Raw genomic sequence first — 19,815 nt, 5'->3', positions numbered from 1 at the left:
CCTGAATTTTGAGAACAGTAGGCAAGCTGTTTGTTAGTATGTGTGTATAGACTTTATGAAGATAAGGTATCCTACAATAAATCGTCTACTCTCAACTATTTTTCTGATATTCCCAGAACAGATATAGTTTCCCTGAATGCCTTTGTGGCAAACACAAGACCATTGTCTGAATGAAAGTCATGAACTGCCCCTATTGCTTCTAAGCACTGCAAATCTTGTATGGCTGCTTGAGCATCCGAATTCCTTTGAGGCTAAACCCACAGGGATTTGGAGCATAAATCAAAAGCAACACATATCTACTTGTATTGGTTTACTAGATTGATTGGTCTGAAATGCTCAAAGGAAAATTACCCCAAACGGTCAATTGGAGATAGTGAGGGAAGTCTTCACTGGTCTTGAAAGAGTAGAATGTTTTGTTTGTTTCATACACTTCATTGCCATACATGGATTTCAGTTTGTTTAGATAAATAAGGTCACCAGTAGATTTTCTGGAGCATGGCTCTTGTGAGCATGGACAGATGCTAATCCTTTATGTGTTGCTTTTATTAGGTCCAATCTAACCTGTTCATTTGGAGTAAGCCTTTTTTCAACTATGGGTAAGGAAACCATTAGCGTGTTATCTTGATTGAGGGTGTAGGGATATTTGCAGGGAAAGTAGTCAGGAGGTTTTTCACGCTTAGTTGTTGCTTGGATCATTGTCTAAATGCCTCTTTCAATCTTGTTAGAGATATGGTTCCTGATGATATTTTAGAAGTGTGAACTGCTACATTAGCAGCTAAGTTGCCTATACAATTCCCTTTAGCTTGAATTCCTTGACTTCCATGGGCCATGGTGTGTTAAACATGGACCAAAGGAAGCTTGTCTTGTAAGACAGCCACCTTTCTCCACAGCTATATATTTCTTATTGATTTACCTTTTGAATCTCTGAATCCATTTGATCGCCAATGTGTTAAGTAGACATTGTACAATTGCACTCAGAAGAATGAATCCCACATTAGTAGTGTGGGAGCTGGGGCGTGGCTTAGCGCCCGACACGGATGGCAGCTCTGATGTGAGCGCTCCGAGTCAGCTGAGGGATTCACCCTCTTCCACCTGTGCTGGCTGATTTCCAGGAGAAGTTCTTCCAGTCGGAGTATGATGGGAGCACTCTGACTCCGACGGGGGTGCGTTTCAGCATCTCGTTCGGTTATTTGCGGCAATTACGAGCGGCCGCGGCTCCCTGTCAGCCGCGACCGCCATTTTGTTTCTCCGTCGCGCGTCTGACGCGCTAATTCGCCTGGACAATGCTGCCTTTCCTTGCTGCTCCAGGCCTACGCAAATGCTCATGGTGAGCTTATTTTTTCATATTTCAGCATGCAAGTGCTTTTACCCTGCCTGCCTTATCCTGCATAAACAATGTGTGTGAATATTTCGATTTCGGCGGCCATTTTGTCTTTTCTGACTGTTTCCAACATGATGCTCCCCTTTCTTCTTGCTACCAGTGCCTCTTTATGACTGTGTGCATTTTCTGGACTGCCCTTTTTTGCTACGAAGCTGGAGTTTACCTGTTGGACTCTTTCTTTTTTCTTTAAACACATGTGGGCATTTTGCTTCTCCTGATATGGGCATTTTGCGCTCTACCTTTTAGCATAGAGGCTTCCAAACTCATGCAAGTGGATACTGCTATATGTCCTCATGTGCACCTCTGCAGCTCCTAAGTGATCGTGAAGAAGTTTCCTTTGGACCTCTTTGTTTTTACGCACCTCTGGTGCTTCACCCTCCTCCACTCCTCCATTGACTCTCGCAGGCAGGGAATATTCTAGGTTCTAGCCTCTCTATTCATTTCTTTTTGATGGTGGCTTTATCATATGGAGAGAGGCGCAATTGGTCGTGTTTCCAAAACCCCATGACGTGTTTTCATCAAAAATTCCAAAGTCTTCTCTGCACTTGCGCATCTGGAAGCATCTCAGGAACTTGCCGTCCAAATGTCGCAATTTAATACAGAACGCCCTGTTCAGGCCTCAGGGAAAGCTACGTCGAAACGCCCCAAAAAAGACCCTCCATCACCGTCAGGCTCAACTTCAGCTGTATCTATGGAACTACTGTTGGAGGAGATACGTGCTCTTCGACCTTTCATGGAGGAAACCAACTCTAAGTTGCAGATCTTAACTGACAACTGGTCACAGATGGATGCAAGAGTGACGACTGTGGAACACTCCATATCTTCTCTTCAGGAATCTTCCTCTAAGGTGACGCACATGCAGTCGCAGATTTCCTCTCTCCAGAAGTAGGGCGAGGAGCTTGAGAATCGTAATCGACGCAACAACCTCCGTATCTACGGCCTGGCGAAGAATTGTGAGGGGACTGACCCAGTTGCTTTTTTCAAATCTTTCCTGCCTAAGCTCCTTCATCTACCTGAGGGAACCATGCTTAATATCCAACGAGCACATAGGCTTGGCCGCATTTCTTCATCTTCCTCTGCCTCTTCCAGACCACGAGGTGTCATCATGTACTTTCTGGAATACACCGATCTTCTCAAAGTTTTATCGGCAGCCTGCGCTTCTCCTCGCCTCACATGGTCAGGATCTACCCTCTTCTTTGCGCAGGATTACGCTAGAGCCACAGCCAGCTGCCGTAAAGCTCAGGGCCGGCTCTAGGCTCATGGTGGCCCTGGGCAGGGAGCGTAGGTAGGGGGCCCGGAAGAGGGGGTCCGGGCGGGGCGGAGCGCGCAGGCCAGTAAAGAGGGGAGGGGGTCAGGGAGTTTAGAAGTGGAACAGAGCCAGAGGCCGCCAAATCCCTGCCAGGGGCCACCACGTAAATATGTATCCATCCTCAGAGGATTAATATATTAAGGATATATATTGGTGTGGTGGCCCCTGGGGTTTGGTGGCCCTGTGCAGGTGCACAGCTTGCACATGCCTAGAGCCGGCCCTGTAAAGCTTTCTTGGAAATGCGACCGGAGCTCCGATCCATTGGTGCCAGATATGGCCTCTTCCACCCTTGTCTCTTCAGAGTCACTCATAATAACAAAACGACGACCTACGAGGATCCTGTTTGTCTTCGGAGCTTCCTTAATTCCTGCCAAGCATCTGAAATGGACCTCTCCAGTTCATCGTCAGCTTTTCCTCCATGACTTTCATAACTCGCTACTTTGGTTTAGTCATTAGTTCACATAGTTTGTGTTGATTTTTCATATGTTTGTTCTCATCATGTTGTTCCTACCCTTCTCCTATCTGAATCCTTTCCCTTTATACTTGGTCCCTTCTAGTTCCATAATATGTTCATTACTTTCCCACTTATTCTAGTATCTCATTTCTACCAGTAAACCTCGTGATGTTGTCTTCTCCTCAACTCTTTTGTTTCTTTTTTCTCCCACAGGTTTCACAGTTTACACTATGTCCTTCCCTTGGTTTGATGGTTCGTTTACATCGGTTGTACCGCCTCCCCCAGTGGGCGCTCCCCCCTCAGTTTTCTCTTTCCGTCTCCCCCACCGCGTGATCGCTCTTCCTCAGTTTCACCCTTCGTAAGTATGTTTTCCTCCCTTCCCTTGTTCTCCAGTATTCCCTTTTTGTCTTTGATCTTGTTCTTATCTCTAGTTCTTCTTTGTTCAAAGGTGTCTTATCTATCTCTCTCCTCCACTTCTATGTCTTTACCTTTTTCATATTTCTCTTCTTCGCATCTGTAGTCCTCTACTTTATTTCTTCATTCATTTAACTCTCACTACCACTTTTCCAATTCACACATTTGCTCTTCATTTGCATTCTTTCCTCTCTCTTTTCTCTTTCTTTCTTTTCTCTGATGCTTTCCTTGCTGCTTGTCATATGCTCTCGACCTTGTTCCTTTTTATATTGAACCCTCTTTCTTCATCTCTTCTTATTTCCTTTTGGTATATTCCTTCTTTGTTTTTTTTCATTCTTCTAGCACTCTTCCTGTTCATTCACTTGTACTTCCTCCTTGCTATTTTTCAACTTCTCGTTATCTTACCTCTTTTTGACTTTCATATTCTTTTTACTCATTTTACTATTTTGGGCATTTATTATTCTCCTTTCTTTATCGATACTTTCTTATTCTTTTATGATATGTCGTTAAAAATAGTTACATGGAATGTTAAGGGCGTTAATTCTCCCATCAAGCGACAGAGAATTTTGTCACACCTTGCGCGCTTAAATGTTGATATTGCTTTTTTGCAAGAAACTCATTTATCTGCTGAAGAATCTGTTAAGTTGAAAAGAAGTTGGGTGGGTGATATATATTACTCTCCAGGGGATGGTAAGCGTAATGGAGTAGCCATTTTATGTCACAAAAATCTCTCTCACTCCTTGCTTAATCAAGAATCCGATGATGTTGGTCGCTGGACATTTGTTAAGCTTTCTATTAAGAATGTTCCAATTTCCCTTTTAAATGTCTATGCCCCCACTGCCGGCGATCCTACTTTCTGGTACACCTTTTCCCAGCATATCACCAGACTTATTGATGGTAACTTCATCTTAGCGGGAGACTGCAACCAACCCCTCGACCCCTTTTTGGATAGGCACTCCAAGGCTCATTTTGTTCCTAACAAGCCACATAAACCTTTCTCTCAGGCTATCTCGCAATATAAAGTCACTGATGCCTGGCGTTTATGTAACCCAGTGTTGCAGCAATTCACTTTTTATTCTCCCTGCCATCATTCCCAATCCCGGATTGATTACATTTTTGTTTCTCATGATATTGCCCAAACCCTTACTCATGCAGAGATAGGACCGGTACTGCTTTCAGACCATGCCCTCACTTTAGTTCAACTTGACATCCTCCCTAAATCAGTTGGACCCAAGCGATGGCGTTTTAATAATTCCCTTCTCTTGGACCCCAAGTTCACTGCATCCTTTACTGAATTCTCTGATGAATTTTTTTCACTTAACGATACTCCCTCCATCCCTAAGCACACCATTTGGGATGCCTTCAAGGCTGCTGCAAGGGATTTTATTATTGGCTTTGTGGCAAAAAAATTGAAAACTGCTCGTAACTTCACAGCTTCTCTCCTCCTTGACATTAAGAAATTGGAGCATTCTTACTTTACCTCCCGTTCGCAGGACAGCTTAACAGCCTTGATTAATGCCAAAATGAAATTTAACAAAAAGTCAACGGATGATGCGTCTTTATATTTATTGAAATCGAGTGCAAAGTTTTACGGGGGTAAAAAAACGGCTGGGAAGATTCTTGCTAATTATTTGAAAGTAAAGCATAACAAACTAAATATCGAATCCATTTATGACGCACACTCTGTTCTCAAACATAAAGATACAGATATTCTTGCTGCATTTTCTGCCTTTTACAAAACCTTATATTCTTCCGAAACCCAACCCTCCTCTCAATCCCTAGACCGTTTTTTCTCCAACATTCAAAAACCAGCTCACTTCCCGCTTGATCTCTCCCATTTAGAGCTTAATATCTCTCAACAAGAGTTACTTGCGGCGCTTCAGAATCTCCAAAAAGATAAAGCTCCGGGGCCGGATGGCTTTACTGTGGAATTTTTCCTTCACTTCTCAAAACTTCTCATTCCTAAACTACACTCCCTCATTGACGCTTTCCTCACTCTGGGTCCTTCCTCAGGCTCCTTCTCTGATGCACATATCTGCCTCATACCCAAGGAGGGAAAAGATGCTCAACATTGTAAGAATTATAGGCCAATCTCCTTGGTTAACATTGATTACAAAATATTTGCGAAATCTCTTGCAGCACGTCTCAATCTTCTTCTCCCGGATCTTCTGGGTGAGGAACAATCAGGCTTTGTCAAGGGACGCTTTATCACTGACAACACTAGACTGCTATTTAATGTTTTATCTAAGTCTCGTCATTTGCCCCATTCCCTTGCGGCCATTGACCTTGATGCTGAAAAGGCATTCGATAGGGTTGAATGGACCTATCTTTTTCACACCTTCATTGGTTTGGTTTTGGCCCCAAATTTATTTCTCTGATCTCCTTACTTTACTCCAATCCACGTGCAGCTGTTTGTGCGAATGGTCAAATCTCCTCCTTCTTTGATTTGGGAAGGGGTGTTCGTCAAGGATGCCCTTTATCTCCTTTTCTTTTTAATTTAGCCTTAGAACCCTTTCTATCCAAACTTCGTCAGAACCCTACAATTCAAGGCTTTCAAATATCAGATTCCCAAGTCAAGCTAGCCGCATACGCGGATGAAATCCTTCTTTTTGTTTCTAACCCCACTGATTCGATACCCGCCTTTCTTGCTGAAGTGCATGATTACTCCCAAATATCTGGCTACAAACTCAATAATGATAAATGTGAGATCCTACCTTTAACGAAATTTACATTTAAACCTGATTTCACTGCCTCCAACTTCACATGGAAATCCTCCCATATTAAATACCTTGGCTTGCATATCACACCTACCATCCCAGATACTGTTTCCCTCTGTCTATCCAAATGCACCCAAAAATTAGTGGATCTAACGTCCAAGTGGCATCCTCTTTACTTGTCCTGGTGGGGCCGCCTTGACACTATTAAAATGATGTTGTCTCCCATAGTCCTCTATACCATTTCCAATATTCCTGTATCCATTCCTTCCAAATTCTTTAAAAAAATCAACTCCATTCTGATGTCCTTCCTTTGGAATAAGAAAAAGCCTAGAATGTCTCTTGCTCGATTGACTCGTCCTAAGACAGAGGGTGGAGTTAACTTTCCAAATTTTCCTGCTTACCATAAGGCGTTCCTACTACGTCAAGCTTCTTTCTGGCTGCAAGATCCCAGCACCCCTTGTCCTTTATGGGCTAAATTTGAACGTCTTCTTCTCTCTCCCTTTTCCTTTGCTGAATATCTTTCCTTCTCCCCTAAACCTTCTCCCAATTCCACTCCCATTCATAAGTTTACTACTAAACTGCTCCTACCTTCTTCCCATTCCCCTCCCACGACCATTGCTGATTTCCTTTCCTCCACCATTTAACATAACAACACCCTACTTATTCGTAACAAACCTTTCTTTTGGAAAGCATGGCATCACAGGGGCCTGATATGGATCTCTCAACTCTTTTCACAATCCTCTTTCTTGTCTTTCGCCACTCTCCGTTCCCTCTATAACTTATCAACCTCCTTCACTCGTAACTATCATTTACTTAGGGAGGCTGTACTAACAACGTACAATCAGCTCTCTCAGCTACATCCATCTCCTGCTTCTCCCACTCCTGTTTCTTTACTTTACTCATTTTTATGCAAGACTCCAAAGGCCTCCTCCATTTATAAATACCTTCATACTACTCACTCTCCTAGGCCTAAATCCAAAGTAGAGGAATGTTGGGAACATGACCTCTCCACATCCTGGCCAATTTCACTATGGGACAAAGTTTGGATTAAGATCCGTAAATCATCAAGAGCGGCAACCCTGACACAGTCCCTGTTTTTTATTTACAACAGACTCCTCTATACACCTTTTGACCTCCATAAGCGCTTCCCAAACACTCCTCATACATGCTGGTCTTGTTCATCCCCACAAGCAACTTTGTTTCATATGTTGTTCTTATGTACCTCTGTTCATGCTTTTTGGTTACAGGTCTGGGCTCAAATAACTTGATTTTTCACACATGTATCCCTTTTTCTTGCATAAACATTTTCTTGGGCAGCCTCTCCCCCTGTTGGGATAATGATGAACTAAAGTCTCAGATTATTGACTTGCTACTGGCCGCAGCATTCCAACAGATAACGGTAAACTGGAAGGACTCCTCTAATGTCTCCTTTAAGGAGTGGTGGTTTAATGTTTGCCATAACCACAGACTTGACACTGCTTTTGTTTTTCCGGCTCACATGGCCGCAAAGCGTTTGGACTTATGGCTCCCTGTCACGCTTTACTTAAATACTTGTGCTAACCGCTCGTTCCGCCCACTACCCTCACAACAAGAAGTCCTCAAACCTCCTTAATTGCTCACTGCATTCCATTTTTCTTTTCCTCATTGTATCATTTTTGCTTTTCTTTCAGGTTCTTTATTGCTTTTATGATTAATGTTTATTTGCTTTTTCCTTCTTTCATTCCAGTGCCCAGGTTTTCCTTTTTTCCTTTTTGATAGTATTTGCAACCTTATGCTTGGCTTATTTATCATAACTCTCAATGTTTTATATTCTTTTGTACTTTGTATTGACACCTTGCTTTTCTCATTTTAATATCAAATAAAACTTTCTTGAACTTAAAAGTAGTATGGGAGCTCATGGATCAGCCTTTTGTCGTGCAAGCAACAAGGCATGGATTTCTGCAAGCGGTGCAGTGCAATCACCTAAACTTTTGGTGTGTGTGTATGGAGATTTAAATTTGTGATTTTCAAAAAATCCTTTCACTGCAGTGCAAGCCGCAAAACATTTTTGTTTAGTACCCACCAATTCCGATTAGAACATACTCTTGAAATGCTCAATTGGTAAAACATTAGGGGGCAGATTTACAAGCCCCCTGCACCACCAGTACGTCACTTTTTGTGACGTACTGGTGGCGCTTTTTATTGCTCCATATTTACAAGGACAGGAAAAGCCACCCTTATATTTAGTCTCTAACATGTCTGCTTGGAGTCCATGTAAGGTAGCTGTGTGCTTTTACGTCCAATGTGTTTCAGAAAACGTGGAAGAAATCCCGGCTTTCAATTGCCACACACGCTCTGCATATTGTGGCAAGTAAGTTCCTCTGAAGTTAATAAATCCCATCAGAAATTGGAACTTTCCTATCATATTTTAAGGTAGTATGATGGCACACTAAACCAGACTATTCTAATAGCCCACTAAAACTTATTTGAAACAGAATTGAAATCTGTTAAATGAGAAAGTAGTCAAGTACTATGTTTGGACTGAAAAACCATTGGAAATTTCCTGGGTTGTTTTATATTTTTACCACACCAGATTTACCTGTGCTATTATAAATTTTTCAGCATAAGTGTGAATTTAAGTTTCTGTAATCTAATACTATTCTATATGATCCATCCGGTTTTAAACCGAAAGAGGGTTCTTTATTGTAGGAATAGAAGGTGCTGTAATGCCTTAATAGTGTACCTGATCCAAAGTAGCTTTTATTTCAGGTTTGGCTTTTAATTTTTGGGGATATCGAGCCTGTATTTAAGCCCACTCTGTAAAGGAATGACATGTGAAACAGAATTTTAATCCCACCCTCCATTGATTTCTGTAGAATGCTGGTGTCTGCTTTAATGCCCACTTGCAGGCATAGTTTTCCCTGAGGTATTCGGGTATTAAGGAGGACAATAGCAACATTATTACCTCTTGTCCTCAGGCAGCATTCCCTATACAGACTGGAGGCAGTCATCCTTTACAAGAATAATGTCACAGGCATCTGATAAATTGCTTTAATTGTGTGTGGTATATCCCCCTCAGTCTGAATTTTCATACTATAAACTCTGTCTGGAGGGTTTACATGTCCATATTAAGTTTCAATCTGTATAAATTCTTCAGTCGCATTCACCACCAGAAACTCTCAGAGAGTTTGGAGCACTAGTGCTACTTTTGGTGTGCTGTCTAGAATCGTTGTCACCCAAGTCCCATTCCACCGAAGTATCCATAGTTTGGAGGGCACGTTTTTTAGTTAGTCCGACTACTTCTTCTTTCTAAAGTGAATCTTGGAGTCTGAACCTTTCTCTTCCTTCTTTTCACTAAGCTCCACTTATAATTTTTATGCAGCTTTCTATTTGTCATACTCATCTTTTCTGTGGGACTTGGTCCGTCCACTCCTTTCTGCCCTTTTACTGTCAAAGACTGGAAAATAACAGGAAGAACAGCTACCAGAATACTGATGCCAATCCGTTTTTGTATGGTCTGATTTAACAGTGCAGTTGTCGTCAGACAATTATGTGAGCATTACTAGCAGGGGCTTTGGCTTTGCCTACATGTTGGGAGCCAGGATTACATGTTTTGGCTGGGCAGAAGTTGTGTGCTTCCACAAGAAAGTGCTTGACCTCCACACAGCTGTGATCATTTTGTCTATTTATCCAGCAGCCTGAGTTTGACTTTTAGGAGCTCACACATGGCATTTTAACACAATAAAGTGTCTTAGATAACTCGATACTTTAGGATGTTTTTCTCTTGCAGCACCAGAGATGATAGAAGGGTAGTCATTACCCTACATGGATTTTTAGGCCCCGCTTGACATGGCAACTTTTCCCCGACTGTTTAATCTACACCAGTATTAATTTGCAGTTATTTGCTTCTACAGAAATACATATTCATGCCCATGCCATTTACTTATAATGCTTCACATTACCGTACACTACTATTGTAAAGCTAGACCAATTGGCATTGCCAGTGCTTGTTCACTTTGTCATGGCCCTTGAAATTGGAAACACCCCAGATAAACTCCTGAGTTGACAGAGCTCCAGTCATTTTCTTTTGTTTTACTCTCTGTTCCTTTTTATTCTCCAGTATCGTTTTGTCTTGAATTGAATCCTCAATCTCACTTTTTCTTTGAGATGCATTTTGATGGATCATGATCCCAAGGTGTCAAGGGCCAAAGATGTATATGATTCAGAAATTATTTTAGTAGCTCCTGTTCATGTTCCTAAACAGGGACCGCTGCAAATCTCTGGGCTATGGCCAGAGCTACTGCTTCTCCGTCAATGTTACTCAGAAAGATTGAGGAAACTGTTTCAAAATGTTACCATTAATTTCATTCCTATATCTAGAGGCAGTGCAGCTCTGTGCTGATTTTGCACCTGTTTTAATACATCCGGTAACACCGCCAATGAGGGTGTGTCATACGTAGTAGTATAAATACACACAAATGTACTTTCCCGGTTGTTGCAATTCTCCATGGGTGGCACAATCCCATGGGGAAGATACATAATTAAAATTCAATGCTTCCATTGGTATGTTGTATGGGAATAAACTGCTTCCAGCTGGTTGGTCTTCCAAGCAATCCAGAAGGAAATGTCATCATATTTTAAGGGTAGTTCGCATTTATAGTCTGTGAGCTGATTACCCATATAGCAACCAGTGACTGTGGTGCAGGTCCTGTTGGAACTGCTCTGTCTGCTATTGTCTGCAGCATGTATTGTCTAAGGGGCAGATTTACAAGAGACTGACGCATCTGTATAGATTTGTCAGTTTCCCTGTACCTGTGTGAACAACCCTTGCACCACCATAGATGCGCCGTATTTGCAATACGGTGCTCTATGGCGCAAGGATTAACAGATGCGCTATGTTATGTTATGTTAAATGGCACTTTTTGAGCGCACTGACACCCGCAGGTTTCCTGGCGCTTGCTGACAGAACATGTGTAGAGTGAAAAGGAGAGATTACCCAGAGAGAGTGAACAGAAAAGTTTTGAGAAGTTTCCTGAACTGAAAAAGGGAACCACTGGATTTGATGGCCTGGGGAAGGGGGTTCCAGAATTTAGGGGCAAGGAGAGAACAACGACGGCCCCAAAATTTATTGGTTTTGAATTTGGGAGTGACAAGTAGGTGATGGTGAACTGAACGGAGGGAACGTGCAGGTCGATACAGAGTGATCAGGGAGTTAAGAAAAGCGGGGCAGGGGCAGTGAAGAGATTTCAAAACCATGCAGCCCGTCTTAAAGGCTGCCCTCTCCTCAACTGGAAGCCAATGGAGCTTGCGGAGCAAGGGCTTCGCAGATTGCCACCACTGGAGACGACACAAGAAAATTCTGACGCATTTGTTGGCGGAAAAGTCACCCATTGCTGGAGTCATGTCACAAGCACAACGCAACTCCAGCAATGGGTGTTACAGCCTACTCCCAATACACTGCGTCACTCCTTACGCCGGCTTCAAGCAGGCGTAAGGCTTTGACACAGTGGCGTCCTAAAAATCACGTAGTGAAATCTAGTAGATTTCACTGCATCACTTTAATGAGGCTTTCCTGTGTGGGAACGCCTACCCTGCATACTGCATACATTATACCTGATGCAGGTATAATGTCACGCAGGGCTTAACAACGTGACGCATCTCCCTACATGCATCACATTGTAAATTTGCCACATATTTTTACACCGCCATTGCATCACAAGAGTGACGCAACGGCAGCGCAAAAGTGTCATAAGGGCCTTTTAAATCTACCCCTAAGTTTCTATATAAGCCTACTTTCCGATTTGATATATCTATGATTTATCTTTGCTGTAAGTTTATTTGAGTAGGAAAAGTTGTATTGATGGTCAATACCTGCCAGGTGGTTCAATCGTTACTTAAGGGACCCAGAATGACAGTCTGTTGTGTGTTGGTTGACCAGTTTTGGTGTTTTTCCTAGGTCAATGGGATCTCCAAGTCATGATAAACTTGGTATTGTACAGGAACTGCTGTAACAATGTATATGTGCAAAATGCACAATATTGGCATCTATAGGGTTAAACTCCACCAATGAATAAAACATTTCAAAAGCATATGAAGCATGTACATTACAACAAAGGTTACAGCACCCCTGCATCGGGAACACCTCTATCTTTGAGATGTAGTGTAACTGCTGCTGCCGTAATTTACTCCTACTGTAATAAGAGCTGACATTTTTAATGAACAAACTCAATAAACATGAGATCAAAACTGCAGAAAACACATAATGGGGAAATACCCTTTTAAGAGACAAGCTTGACAAACCTACAGTAAACAAGGGCTTCCTATTTAACCTAAAGGAGGTGACCAATATTATAGCAAACATATTCATATGTTTGTAGTAATAGGTATTGAGAGTGCATCATAAAAAACTATGCATGAATTCAGATAATGTGAACACATGGCATTGGGTGTCAATTGTCATGATCTGGTCAACTACCCCCCTCGCCCCCAGAGCAGCAAGGGTCAGATTTATAATCCCCTGGTGCAAGGACTTACTTCAATGCACCAATTCAAGATAGAAATCTTTTTGGACTGCAATCCATATGTCACCCTCTCAGCGTAATGTCACAATCACTCCCACTAGATGAGTTCAGGGACACAGCAGAACTCGAACCCCTCTTTTGTAAATGAATAACACACTCAAAATAGCACTAAGAAATAGGGGATATATTTTAAAATGTTTATTTCAAAAACCCACATCTAGTGCATAAAATAGGAAGGGTAACCACTCAGAATGAGAGAATAAATTCAGCAATAAATGACATGGCCAGTGCACACAATATGAATATTCCTAACAAGTTTGGCAAGTCCCAAGTATCTTAGCACTCGATTGCCACTTCCAAGCGATATGCTACATTTTACTTTTGTATGATAGCCTAAGGCATTCTTGGAGTTGTAGTCTTACTCTGCTTCCATTGAACTAATTACACTCACACACCTGAAATCAATGATATGTGGTTGAAATGTCCAGGACTGGCGGAGTTGTCTGTGACGACATGGAGTGAGGTGGTCACCATAGTGCTCTCTGAGATTCTCTTTTACAAATGGCCCCTGATACAAAAATGTCCTCCTTGAGGGCCTATGTCACAGGTTGCCTGGAAAACAGGGATGGATGTAGACCACCTGTAGACAGAATCAGTAGTAGAAATATAGAATAATAATCAATAGAATAACCTATCTGTTGACAGGTCCTTGATGAACCGGGTAACTGCTATCAGTAGCTAATGTGTGATGCCTCTGCTCTCTGTGACAAGTGAGGGGAAGGTAGGAATTATGTTGCTATGAATTGTATTGTACCCCAATATAGGCCTCTGTAGTCACCTAACCTTTCACCTACATTTTCCTTGCTACTGTACAACAGAGCGGTTTTTGGTATTGACCTTTTACCTATCTAAGGTGCTGCATAAATGTTGTGTGGTTTTCCCAGAAAACTAGCCTAATTTATTATGCATGAAGAGTCTCAGAATCACAGCAGGATTACCATGTTCCTCATAATGACTATGTACAAGGGTCATCCTTTTTGTCATTCTCGGCTGACATCACACAGCAAGGTAGAACCCCTGAGGGTACCTTTCGGGTATATTAACACCATATCTTTGCTGGGGCAGACAGAAGAGAAAGACTTCCAAGCTGACAGACTGACGCGAGACGCTGAGGTACTTGCACACAGACACTCCAGCACGCAGTGGTCTGACATCCCTCACGGGGTGTCCAACTTGAGACCAAAATAGGGTCCTTCATTCTCTCACACCAGGTAATGGGGTTGGCTTCATCCTAGGGGGATTCTTGGCTCTACACCTACATACATGGTAGGTTCATTTAGTTACATCTAGATAGGGTTGCATCGTAGGAGCATGCATTATTATTGTCATGTATTTATATACCTGCCTATATTCATTGTTTTAGCACTATGGTAGAAATCTACCATTTATTTACTCTGTTGGTGCTTATAATCATTTATATCTGTTTCTGTCTTATGGTTGTTTCAGCAGACCTTTTTTAGACTAAAATGACGTTGGTTCAGTAAATGCTTATTGAAAACGTCCCCACAATTTATTCTGTGTATCTCTTTGAGACAAAGTGAGCACGAGTGACTGAGCCAAAAGTACTGTACTGTTTCCACGATCCCTGATGGGACAGGGTTATCATGTTCGAAAGTTGCCAGAAACTATTCTCCCCTTGGTAAGAGGAGTTTACAGTGTCATTGCGATCTAGCTGGTATGCAGACGAACATACCCGGTGAGGGTGTCTAGATTCAGTCTGGACACCAATCCCACAGTTTATGTTTTCTAAACTTGCAGATCCTTAATAGATTTATAGGAACTACATAGCAATGTCTAAGGCAGATGTCTGCACTCAGGGAGATATCAGACAACTTTTCAAGGAATTGAACTGCCAGAAGTGAGGGACTGATCTAATATTTGCAGCAAATGTGAGATAGGTGTACTGATTGTGTCATATGAGCAGTAGGTCTGCTGTCTGGGATAAGACAGAGCAAGCTCTGCTGACTGCACTGAGTGAAATATAAGTCAACAGTGGAAGGTATTGTTCAGAAAACGGTGAGGGATATTCCTGCTAAGCAGTGGCGGCTCCTCGAGGGAGTGCTGCGGGGGCGGTGGGGCTGGGCCGGGGAGAGGCGAGGTGGGGGGTAGTAATCTCCAGCATATAGCCGAGTGGAGTTAAGTAAGTAAGTAAGTAAATAAATAAAACGAATTACATTGCGCGCTCTGCATCGCCGTTTGGCGTTGCAGCGCGCCGGATGTAATTCGTTTTATTAATTCGTTTTATTTATTTATTTAATCAACTCCGTACGGCCGAATGCTGGAGTTTACTACGCCCCACCCTGCCCCTCCCCTGACTCGCCCTAGCGCCCCATAGCTCAACTGCTCTGACTAGGAAGTGGGTGGATTGTACCATTGACCATGAAGCATGGGAGCTCTATACTAGAACTCCCAAAAGAAGGTAAATGACAAGGCAAAAAACAATTACACAGGGACTTCACGTGCAGACCAGCAATCCAAAAATCAGGTTCCAAAGTGAAGAAACGCTGGCAGCCACCCAAAATCACGGAGGAGGAAACACTAGGGAACTATGGCAGAGTGTAGGGAGTGCTCCTTTCTAAGGCTGTAACCCTATAGTAGTCATTGTACTGTCCCAGCCTGGAAGTGCCCGAAATTACTAGAACCAAGTAACTGTGTAAATGAGAAATCAGACCACGAAACCACTCCAATCAATCAACAGCACTAGCTAAACTCCTTCACCATATACATTTGGGCCTATAAACGAATTCATGACTAAAATACATGCAATAGGGAAAAGTTTGCAAATCACTTCTGATTACCTAATTGTTTAGTTTGGCTTTATGATGCAGCTGTCCTGTGATCTATTGTTACCACTTCTTTAAAATATACATGAGAGGGGTTGGGTAGGGGTCTCCCTGCTGCCTTCAACAGTATATTTCTTTCACCTCACGCTATTGGATGTTTAATTTATCATTCCACCCCCTTTGGAATGCTTGCATTGTAATGCACGAGGGACTATTTTACATTCCAAAATCACCCTGAACCATATATTAAATTATGTATTCATAGATGCATTGTAAACAGTAAACAATGGGCTTTTTTGGTGCTCAGTGAAGTAGGATTTTCATGTTTCAGACAAAATGCAAGCAAGGTGGACCTATTAGCTTTCCCTTGCCAACGCTGTGTTATTTGCAAGTGTACACGTCTCGAGTCGCGCCATAAATTGTTCTGTATAAATATGAAACTTGTAAAGACTCTTGTCTTGGTCACCTACCGCCATCTGGTGGTCTTAGAAAACACATGCACACATTTACTTGCTAGTATGGTGTAGTTATGAAAAACCGCGACTCAGGCAGTTTAAGATTACAAACAGTTTAAGATTACAGAAACACAGGGGTCGATGATCTCATGCCATCGCGGATAAATAGAGCTTGGCATTACATTTCTTTCAGTCCTGCCAAAGAGAGGCAGGCGCTATTCCGAGGAGGTGATGCTTGCCCTTCTCTGCTTACGAGTGCCATGGTTGATGCGTGATGCTGGCAAACATTCTCAGTTGACGAAGACCATGGCTCGGTTACTTTTGTGGGCGGCACCTCAAAATAGAAAGGCCTGTAACAGTTTTTGACACCACAGTGATTATCATGTTAGCAGCAGTATTTAAACTAGCAGAGTGAGCAGAAGGAAGCCGGGTCTGGTGGTTCAGTGGATCAAAGCAGCCACTGCAGGGGCCTGTGTAAACCTCATAGTCACAGGTTCAAATCCCGGCGAGTCCACTCAGCCTTTCATCCATTTAAGGTCGTTAAAATGAGTACCATTGAGTTAGGTAAAAATAAACATCTGTTATTCAGTCAGGTAATAAGGCGCTTTACAGATACAACTGTTATGTTAAGCATTCCAGCCCACAGCTTTTTGAGACTCCAGCGACCCCCAATGCTTTTAGTAGTGACTTGATATTATTCTCATTTTATTTGTTCCTGCTGCTTGGCAGCTTTGCGGGCTGGGCTGCTCTGATCTCAGAGCAGTGGGAGGGAGTGGTGGGCACTCTGTAAGGTGCGCAATGACTGTCGCGGGCCCGGGGGAACAGTCATGCACACATTACACGTTCTCCACCAGGCTGCATTACAGCCTGGGCGGAGAACATGCCCAGAACCCCAGTCCCTGACTGAGCCCCGAACCGCAGCGCTCAGACCAATTACAACGCAGCGTTATGATTGGCTATAGGGAGCTTGAGTGCCCGGGAGCTTCTTGCTTGCACAGAAGCCAGGAAGAGGACGGAGGAGAGACAGTAACTGGCAGGTAAGTAAATTATTTTTTTAAACCCTCCCCTCTACCCCCCTTCCCCGCCCCACTGCTGCTGCTTGCTAGCTGCCGCCGCTGCTCTTAAAATAGAAAAAAAGTACTGCAAGGTGCTAGAACGATAATGGAGAAAGCAATATAATCTAATGGATAAAAAGACCTATAAACTAACATTAATGGAATTTCATGCCTCAATAACTAAAGCTAAAGAAGCTTACTATGAGGAGTGGATTAAAAAGGCAGGGAATAGGTTGAGAGAGATTTTCTCGATTGTTAAGAGTTTTATAGCCCCATCAGTGTGTGCTAATGCCCATTCAGTCTCAGCTGAATAGTGTGAAAAGCTTGCCAGTTTTTTTAATACAAAGATTTTAAATATTCAAGCCAGTTTGTCATCAGATGTAAGACTAAATGAAGACTCCTTGATAAAACATCAAGCCAGAATATTTATTCCTCTTCTGAGGTAATGTTGAGCACCTTAGAGACGATTTCTCTGGATTGTTCTCTGCGGACTTTGAAAGCCACTAAATCTGGCTCTCCTGCAGATCCTTTTCACCGTAAATTACTGGCATTAGGGCAGACATTATCAATCCTGTGGCTAATTTGATTTTAAATACATCAATAAGGACAGCTACAGTCTCAAGTGTATGGAAGAAGGCAAAGATTCTTCCACTGATAAAAAAAAGCCTGCAGCAGATCCAGCCTAACTGGAGGTCAATCTCCCTATTGCCTGCCTTTGCTAAACTTTTAGAGAAACAGGTGAATAAACAGTTGTATAGCTTTTTGAAAGCAAACAACTTGCTTCACCCTAGGCAGTCAGGCTTTAAATTCCAATATAGTACAGAAACAGCACTGGTGGAGGGCTCAGAATATATTAGAGGAACCCCGATGCCGGATGAGTGGCTGTATTGATCATGCTAGACCTATCAGCGGATTAACAGGGCAGGCTTTGGACTGTCTAATGCCATTTTTAGCTAAGAGGAACCAACAAGTTTGGATTCCTCCATGCTCTGCCAATCCATGTGATGTACTTACTGGAGTCCCTCAGTGCTTTGCCCTAAGCCCTACCCATTTTAATTTAAATCTTACCCCTCTGGCTCAACTCGCAGACGATCTGGAAGCTAAGGTGATGTCCTATATGGATGATATGCAGTTGTTTTTCTTTCTTGGGGCAAGGGAGTTGAGTTGAAGTGTACACATTAAAACGTGTCTGGCTGCTGTCTTTCATTGGTGAGCAAAGGCTCAACCCAAATGCAATATAGAGACTACAGAAATCATTTTCTTTGGAAGATTCCACCAGATTCCTGGCAAACCTTTTGGCCAGATGATGCCACTCCTCCAAGACCCCAGAAAGACTCTGTTTAAAAATCTGGATATTCAATTTGATAGCAGGCTGCTCTTTAGGCCTCAGGTACAAATGTTGGTAGGCTCTTGTTTTGAGATTATGAGGTCCCTAAAGAAATGTCTGTTTCTCTTATCCTTTTCAGCAAAGGAAATGGCAATTCAGGTGCTGATAACATCTATAAGTGACTATGGTAATGCATTATATTTTGGCTTACCAAAGTACCTGATGGACAAACTCCAAGTTGTCCAGAATGCGGAGGCCCGGTTCCTGTTAAATGCTCCTATGAGAACACGGATGTTGCCACATATGCCCGCACATCATTGGCTGCCCATCAGGGAAAGAGTCAAATTTAAGGCTCACATGTTGGTACATGACGCCCTATATCAATCCGACCTTCCTACCACAGAACCAGATTTGGCTTTCATAACCCCATAAGACAGATGAGATCCGCTAATACATTTCTGGCAAAGATCCCCAGGTTTCAGCGGGCAAAAGCAGGAGGAAGGTCTCTAGGGTACCTGGATGGTAAACAGACAAAATATTGACTACAAAATATCGAATGGACATAATATTGAGTACAAAATATAAGCTGGACAGAATATCGAATGGACAGAATATAAAAAATATCGTTTTGAAGGTAAGTAATGTAATATCGAATATTAAAATATGGATAGTCAACATATCGAAGTACATAATATAGGTTAATAAAAATATCGAACATTTAACAATATCGAATTTGTATAGTGTATTTTATGTGTTAAAAGTGTTTATTTATGTTATAATGTAATTTAATTAATGAATTTAATGTTATTTAAATTTTGCGTAATTTAATTCTGTAGCGGGTTGTGGGTTTATAGGGGAATAGGGTGGGAAGTAATTTAATTATAATTAATTAAATATGTAAATTTATTTATTGGTATTTGTTTATAATTAATTGTTAATTAATTTTTATATTGTAATTAATTACATTTTAATTGCCAATTAATTTTATTAATTGATAATTATGTAAATTTACCTATTTAATTTCTGTAGCGGGTTGTGGGTTTATAGGGGAGTAGGGTGGGAAGTAATTTAATTATAACTAATTACATATGTTAATTTTTTGGGGTATTTATTAGATTTTAATTGTTAAGTAAGTTTTTAATTACAAATTAATTAATTGTTAATTTGTAATTAATTAGTATTACTAGATAACTAATTGTAATGACTAAATTAAATTAGTATTTGTAATTAAATAATTTGTATATTATATTAAATTGGTAATTACTTTTAATTAATATTTTTATAGATATTATTATATATATTTTTTTTTAAATAATATATGAAGTATCTACTTTCCCTATTGTTGCACGCTTTGGAGTGG

This window comes from Lissotriton vulgaris, chromosome 2_1 (assembly GCF_964263255.1).
Source record: "Lissotriton vulgaris chromosome 2_1, aLisVul1.2, whole genome shotgun sequence".
NCBI lineage: Eukaryota > Metazoa > Chordata > Amphibia > Caudata > Salamandridae > Lissotriton > Lissotriton vulgaris.
This window is presented reverse-complemented; position numbering follows the sequence as displayed.